The sequence below is a fragment of the Mus caroli genome, chromosome 10 (assembly GCF_900094665.2).
Source record: "Mus caroli chromosome 10, CAROLI_EIJ_v1.1, whole genome shotgun sequence".
In the NCBI taxonomy this organism is placed as follows: domain Eukaryota; kingdom Metazoa; phylum Chordata; class Mammalia; order Rodentia; family Muridae; genus Mus; species Mus caroli.
Genome location: NC_034579.1, coordinates 104,390,846 through 104,399,450, shown reverse-complemented (window position 1 = coordinate 104,399,450; position 8,605 = coordinate 104,390,846).

Sequence of the window (8,605 nt, the reverse complement as noted above, 5' to 3'; positions counted from 1 at the left end):
GTACTGAGGCATATAAAGTTTGCTAGACCAAGGGGCCTCTCTTCCCAATGATGGCCGACTAGGCCATCTTCTGATACATATGCAGCTAGAGACATGAGCTCTGGGGGTACTGGTTAGTTCATATTGTTGTTCCACCTATAGGGTTGCAGGCTCCTTCAGCTCCTTGGGTACTTTCTCTAGATCCTCCATTGGGGGCCCTGTGATCCATCCAATACATGGCTATGAGCATCCCAGCAGTGGTTCTTAATGATCTATGGGTCATGACCCTTTCACAGGAACTGCATATCAGATATTTACATTATAATTCATAACAGTAGCAAAATTGTAGCTATGAGGTAAGGCCAAGAATAATCTTATAGTTGTGGTCACCACAACATGAGTAACTGAATTAAAGGGTCACAGCATTAGGAAGGTTGAGAACCACCCATCTAGAGAATCCTGACTAATACAAAGCTTAAAATGAGTGTTCTCAAAAAGTAAGCAAGCAAACAAAGAACAAACTATTCTGTTCTATAGAAAATGAAACAGATTGAAAGCTCCCCCTCAGGATAAAGACACCCCTGTCTAAACTATACAGACTGTGGACTCATGGGTGGGAATCTGGGACAGAGACGTCAAGGCTCGTTGGACCCAAACTCCTCCCTGGAGGAGAGAAATGAATGGTGCTGGTAGATTTTTGTCCTTGATGCTCCGGAGGAAGAGGAAGTGTGCAGTAGGGACCCGGAAAAGACACTGGGCAGAACAGGACAACAGGTTCCCAAACTGAAAGGGCTTAGCACTTTCCACGAAGTGACTTGAAAGTTAGAATTCAAGGTTCTTGTTTTCAGCACATGTGCCACCTGGGTGCTTTCCTCCTCCTCCTCCTCCTCCTCCTCCTCCTCCTCCTCCTCCGTGCCCACTTCTGCCTTCCTGCTGGTCCTCCACCTCCCTGTAATATCCTCCTCTCTGCTTTCATGCTACACGAGTCCCATTGCCCTCCTCTCCCCGCTCCTCCTCTGCCTTCAGATCCTTTCTCCCCTTTCATGATTCTGTTTCTCATTTCCTGACTTATAACACACACACACACACACACACGCACATACACACATACATACACACACACACACACACACACACACACACACACACACACACNNNNACACACACACACACACACACACACACACACACACACACACAAAACTTTAAATCCAGATTCGATAGATGAGAGGAAACCTGCCTTTTTGAGCCAGACTTATGAACCTGTCTTGGGGTAGAAAATAGGCAATTTAAAATTCCGTTTAACAGCTAAAAGGTTTCCAGCCATTGCCCTCCAAGTGTATCTGACTTAGTTGCTGCTTGTCTCCTGAGGTTGACCAGCATCTCCTTGTGCATCTGTGGTACAAGTCTCACATAGCTTTGCTATTTGAAGACTGTCTACAAGAACAGGTCTCAGAAGCTTCTCCTCCTGCTCCTCCTGCCCCTCCTGCTCCTCCTGCCCCTCCTGCTCTTATTCCTTCTCCTCTCCCTCCAGTTGCCCCAACTCTGTCTTAAGGATGGAAGCCACTTTGTTACACGGTCAGCACAGGTTCATCTCTACTTGCTGCAAAACTCAAGATGACCATGCTTAAACCTGTTTCTGGAATCTGACCTGCTTCCCACCCTCTAGAGTTTGACTCACATCTTGCATATACTGTGATGATAAGATATTGGGCCACATTACTTTGAAAAGTACAGCCAAGTTCCTATGTGACCAAAATTCCTCTGGAGATTCTCCCAAACCCATGCAAACTCCCTATTCTTGAAGTTGTTTTGAATTATAAACCCAACCCTCTTCTGTGTTCAATGCTATTTTTCAAGCTCCAGTTTAGGAAGATATCCCTGTCTGACAGAAAGCAAAGCTTGCTTGATTTAACTAGAGAATTGGGGAGTGGTCTTGACTTTGGCAGGATTAACATCTCCTTTTCCTCCTCTTCTTCTTCCTCTTCCTTCCTCTCCTCTTCCTCCTCCTCCCCCTCCTCCTCTTTTTTTTTCTTTCTTTTTTGAGACAGGCTCTCACTGTGTAGCCCTGGCTAACCTAGACCTATGTAGATCAGCATAGCCTTAGACTCACAGAGATCTGCTTTCCTCTACAGCCATGCTCAGCTCTGTGAATTCTCGAGAGGCGGGTCCAGCCATTCTCACCGTTACACGTGTTCTACCTGTCCTGCCCTTGTGCACATTTGGTTTTGCATTATGCCTGAGCCAGAAAAATGTCTTTGTCCTCACCAGCAACTCTCCTTACCCCTTCTTTATAAACTGACTTGAAAAAAACTCCCCCCCAAAATTTCAATTTCTTCAAAGACCAACCAAGAAGCAAACAAAACAAACATACCAAACATATCATTTAAAAATTTTCTTGTACTCATAAATATGGATACTAGGCCACTGGCAATTAATCATGTTGGCATCAGCTCAAGAAATAAGTGCAAAACTGTCTAAGATGTCCGCCTTCTAGTCTCCAGATGCAGCCTTCATTGAATCTCCCCAAATCAGGCTTTCTTCTTCCCTCCCAGGTTCTATTTTTGTTCCTTGCAAAGAATCATTTGGTTTAACAAGACACCATAAAAGAAAGAAAAAGGAAAAGACATAGAGATGGACCCAGAGCTCAGCCATTAAGAGCACTTCCTGCTCTTGGAGAGGACCTAGGTCCAGTTCTCAGCGCCACATGGCAGCTTACAATCCCCAAAACTCCAGTTCCAGGGGATTTGACACCCTTTCCTGGCCCTTGTGGGCCCCGCACACACACAGTGTGTCTTCATGCATGCTGGAGGCATACATGTAAAATAAAAATAAATCTTAAAATCTTCCAAAACAGATATCATGCAAAGAGCAGGCAACCTGGAAACATAGGCGTCCGGAATTATAAGTTCCAAAGAGCTAAGATGTAAGAAGGACTTTTTAAAGAGGGGCACTGGCACCCAGAACAGGAAGGGGAGACTTCCATATTTAAGTAAACCATATCCAGCAGTCAAAAACATCACAACCGGGAGATTGCATTTACAGCCATTATTTAACAATGTATGAACCCAAGGAGAACTCAGCAAAGCTAACACGATGGTGAATGAAGCCAGGAAGAAACAATGCCAGTCCACAGGATGAAAGCCCACGGTGTCACTAAGCCACTTGGGGTGGAGGGCTTTAGTGGGGCTTACAGCACAGTTGATTCAGCTGTCGTAATTACTTCCAACATTAAAGGGAGCAGAAATGAATAGATCAATCGTGCCTCAGGCCAGTGTGCTAGCCACAGGAGTCTAAAAATAAATAAATGTCGCTGTGGAGAGCTTTAGGAGAGGAAGCTATCTGCTAAAAAGAGGACACATTGGCCCTTTATGTTCTTCCAAAGTCATGACTGAGTGACGTGAGCTATTCACACGTCTCAGAAACGAACCCCTTGCATTTTGATGCCTCAGCAATATTGAGGTTTAGCTGTTTTTGTTTTTGCTTTCTCTAAAAAGGGAATCCTAGCAAGCAACCAATTTAGTAGCATCCCAAACTGTTGCCTGCCCATCCACACAAAAGATGAGTATCAGATCCTGGAGGTGGTGAGAGGAGGCTTCCTCAAGGGGCCAGCTCAGAGACATATGGCCTTTGAAACTATTTGATAAACAGCTTCAGTTCTTGGAAAGATTGAGGCCAAGTAGGAAATGGGAGTTGACCACCAGAGACAGACAGCAAAGGCTTTTAGAAACCACAGTGGGGTGGGGTGGGGTGGAAACAGCTTTGAGGTGACTTGGAGGACAAGCATTTGCCCCTCAGGGTATTTTTAGATGCTTTCTATTTTTAACTACAAATACTGAATCTTCATTCATGTTACTAACATGAACTTTCCTTTCCAAAGAAAAAAAGAAAGAAAAGAAAAAAGAAACCAAAACTTTATTTTGAGTTTAGAAATTGAATTAATATGAAATGCTTATCGGTAGATAGGACAAAATGTCTGCAGTTGGCAAGTGAATGCTCAGAGATGCAACTGGCTTAGAGAAGATCTCTCTTAGTCTTTGGTCTCCTCCACTCCTGCCCATGCATCCTTACACTGTGGTAGCTGGTCCATGGCCTTCTGGGAAATTCTCCTCTTCATGTGACCTATCTCACCATAGGAGCGCTGGGATTACAGATGTGCACCACCACACCTGGTGTTTGTATGTGGATTTGGGGATGGAACTCAGATCATCAGGTTGCACAGCAAGGTATGTGAGCCATTTGACCAGCCTCAACCCCCCCCAACCCCCCACACTGTGATGTCGTCAGAAAGCATCACCAGATGCTACAACTGAGCTGTTTTGACCCTTCCAAAACTATGAGCCTAAAACATTTCATTTTGTAGACCCAAATATTTTATTTTAGCACAAAAAATAGACTAGTACAGTGGCTTATACTGTTTATTCATGGGTACCAGCTATACAAATGACAGTGTAGGCTGCACATTATTTTATGCTAGAGGTTCTCAACCTATGAGTAATGACACTTTGGGGGTCAAAAGACCCTTTGACATTGTGATGGTTTGTATAGGATTGGCCCAGGGAGTTGCACTATTAGGAAATGTAGCCTTGCTGAAATAGGTATGTCACTGTGGGTGTGGACTTTAAGACCCTCATCCTAGCTGCCGGGAAGCCAGTATTCTGCTAGCAGCCTTCAGATGAAGATGTAGAACTCTCAGCTTCTCCTGCACCATGTCTGCCTGGATGCTGCCATGTTCCCACCTTGATGATAATGAACTGAACCTGTGAACCTGTAAGCCAGACCCCATTAAATGTTGTCCTTTATAAGACTTGCCTTGGTCATGGTGTCTCTTCACAGAATTAAAACCCTATCTAAGACAGACATGGATTACCTAAGACAATCAGAAACACCCGATATTTATTTACATTATGATTCATAACAGTACCAAAATTACATTTATGAAGTAGCAATGAAAATAAGTTATGGTTGGCGGTCATTACAACAGGAGGAACTGTATCAAAAGGTCACAGCAATGGGAAGGTTGAGAAACACTGTCCTATGCAAATCATAATAGATATCTTTTTGGTATGGAGGGAGGTGTTGTGGACAAAACTCAGGCCTCACACACCAGCCCCTGTGAATAATAACCTTGGAAGGAACACACAGAGGTAGTTCTATAACATTGAAAAGTTTGCTCAACAAAAACGGGAAAAGGAGCCAGGAGACTATTTTGTCTTCTATCAGCTCTGTCTTCCTTAAGGGTTGTGACATATGGATACAGTCATACACTGGACAATGACTGAGCAGCTACCACGTGCGAGTGATCTACAGTTTCCTGTCCTCAGCGGAGACAGATGCTAATCGAATAGTCCCACTAACAGTGTTTGTTTTCTTAGCAACACATGTTTTTCCCCCAGTGGTAATGACCAAACCAGAGCTTCATGCAGGGCAGGCAGAACTCAGCCACTGTTCCTTAGCCCCCTCACCTTGTTTGTCTACTTAGTTCATTAGTATTTCTTCTAAAACACAAGAGTGTTCCGTTATCTTCCAAATACATTTCTTATAAGCACTGTATCTCTATTTTGGAGTTATTAAAATGTACTGATTATTTCTCTCTCTCTCTCTCTCTCTCTCTCTCTCTCTCTCTCTCTCTCTCTGTGTGTGTGTGTGTGTGTTGGGAACTGGGAATTGTAACTTTTTCGTTTTGACATACTTGTAATGAACTCAATAAAATCATGTTTTCTCTAATACTTGACCAGTGCTCACGTTGCTGAAGGTAGTAGTCAGCTTGCAGCAGGTCACATCTATTAATACTTCCTATGACTCTTTCTATTGGATACTTATCTCCCTTTTCGGGTGTTAGGCTGCCCTTCTTTCCTATGGCCCTGTACCTTTAAGCCCTTCAGCACCACTGCATGAGACAGAGTGGAGATCCACAGTCTCGTTCAAATAATGTCAACTGAAGGGGGCTGAACATTAGAAAACGGCCACTCAGGGACCTTGCAAGCAGTGAGGGAGAGAAAAAAAAGAAAAGGGACCCAAATAGGCAAGGAACAATTCAAATTAATGTTCTGTAGATGATATGGAATTATACTGAAAGGACTCCAAAGACTTCACCAGAAATTTCTTGGATCCGATAAACCCTTTCAGTTAAGTAACAGCATGCAAATTCAATGGCTTTTCTATATACTAAGAATGAGCATTTTAAGAAATGATAAATGGAAGCAATATGTTTTCATAATAGCCTCAATTTTTAAAACACTTAAGAATAAGTCTAAGGAGGTAAAGACCTTAATAATCAAAACATTAGAAAAAGAAATTGAATAAAACTTTGCAAGATGGGATTCCATACCGTATTCATGGATCAGCAACATGAGTAATATAAAAATGGCTATGTGATCAAAAGTCAGATTAAATATAACCGCCATCAAAATTTCAATGGTATCCTTCATTGAGCTAGAAAACTCCACCCTAAGCTTCATATGAAGGTCAAGGGATCCTAAAGAGCCAAAGACAATAGACTGTCATAGAGGACCCAGAAATGTGACCACATAGCCACAGCCAACTGATTTTCTTTTCTCCCTTTCTTCCTTTCTTCCTTTCTTCCTTTCTTCCTTTCTTCCTTTCTTCCTTTCTTCCTTCCTTCCTTCCTTCCTTCCTCTCTTTCTTTCTTTCTTTCTTTCTTTCTTTCTTTCTTTCTTTCTTTCTTTCTTTTTTTCTTCAAAAAAGCCACAAACATACCATGGAGAGAAGACAACATCTTCAACAAATGGCCATGGAAAAATTGGATGGACACACCTGTAGAGAAATTAAACTAATTCCCATCCTTCATTCTGCTCAAGCATCAACTAAAAAAAAAAAAAAAAAAAAAAAAAAAATGGGCCTTACTGCCTTACTGTAAAGCCTTTGGAATGACTAGAAGAAAAGCCAGGGAAATCACACCAAGGTATAAGCATAGGCAGAGTCTTTGTGAAGATTACTTATTACTCAAAGTTCAAGACACAGTTGCTACCGCTGACAACTGGGATGCAGTCTGGTTCAAAAGTTTTGGCATACACAAGGGAAAAGTTAACAGCCTCAAGAGACAGCCTACAGAATGGGAGGACATCTTTGCCTACGACCACCTGACAAAGTGTTAATATCCAGAAAAGATAATTAGCTCAGCCACTGTGGAAAACCCAGAAGACAATGATCCTGTCCCCCTCCTGGACACGCCCCCAGCGGAGTCAAAGCCTGCACACAGAAGAGGCTTAACACTATTCCTGATAGCCAGGTTGTACAATTAGCCTACGTGCCTGCCCATCAGTGGGTCAAGGGATGAAAACAATGTGGTATACATACCCAGAGAATGAAATTGTGTCAGCTGCACAAACAGATAGCACTGGAAACCATTATACTAAGCGAAATAGACAGACCTGTATGTTTTCTATGACATAATCACAGAAACTTGGTTAAAATATGAAAATAAAATGGTTCTTCAGAGCCCAAAGGAGCAGAGGTCTAATCACTTAACAAATGGTATCTGACGTGGGTCTTCCTACTGCTCCTGATTTCTTTTGTCTATGTCTGTTCATTGCTCCCCAAGGCTCCCACGCGCTGTGCTCAGTTATTGTTATAGCTCTTCTTTTACTTCCTAGGCCCATCCCGTACTTCCTGTAGTCACTGTTGTCTGATAATATTCTTAGGAATAGCCAGCACAATTACTGTGGTCATTTGGCACCCCTGCCCCATAGTCTGTCCGTGGCACACTTGGCCTCTCTCTATAAAACCGCCCCTCTTGCTCTCCTCACAGCTGTGCAAGTGGGCCTGCTGGATCAAACATAGACACCTCAAGTATAAAATTGCAGAGTCAAGCAAGAACTGGAAATACAATGGACTGTAAGAAACACACTCGCTGGCCAGCTGAATGTACCAGAGAGACACCTGGAGGTCAGCAGGCCAGAATGCTGAACTCTCTCTCTCTCTCTCTCTCTCTCTCTCTCTCTCCCTCCCTCTCTCTCCCCTTTTTCTCTCCTCTCTCCCCTCTCTCTCTCTCTCCTTCTTCTTCCTCTGTTCTCTCTCTCCTTCCTCTGTTCTCTCTCTCTCTCTCTCTCTCTCTCTCTCTCTCTCTCTCTGCCTTCTGCCATTCTCCTTTCCTTGAGGTGGGAGAAAGATTTTTATCCCCCCCCCCCCCACATCAACTGAGGCATGTTTCAGCCCAGGAGGCCCTCTTCCGCAGTCTAGCCCTCTTCACAGTCCTGTCAAGCCAGTCAGGTCCTGAAAAACTGGCAACAGTTGGAAGTTTTAATTGCAGTGGTTAAGTCCATTATCTTTCCCCACTCCAACTTCCCCTCGGTCACATTTCTCCTGCCTGGTTGGTTCCCTGCTAAGCACACAGACATCTCTCAGAGTTGAGGTGTCTGTACACACCCCTGGGAGTGTATGCAAAGTAGCTGTGCTTTATCAGGCAGTCTCTCAAAATGCTCTGTCAGAAGTGTGGTGACAGGGTGCAAAGCCAGAGAGAGGTCTCTCAGACTAGGAAAGAGCCTCCATGCTAGCAGCTGCTACAGACGGAACGTGAAAAGTCCCTCACACGCTCCCAGGCTTAAGCACTTGGACTGCAGCTGGTGGCACTGATCTGGGAGATTATGAAATTTCCTCGGCTTGC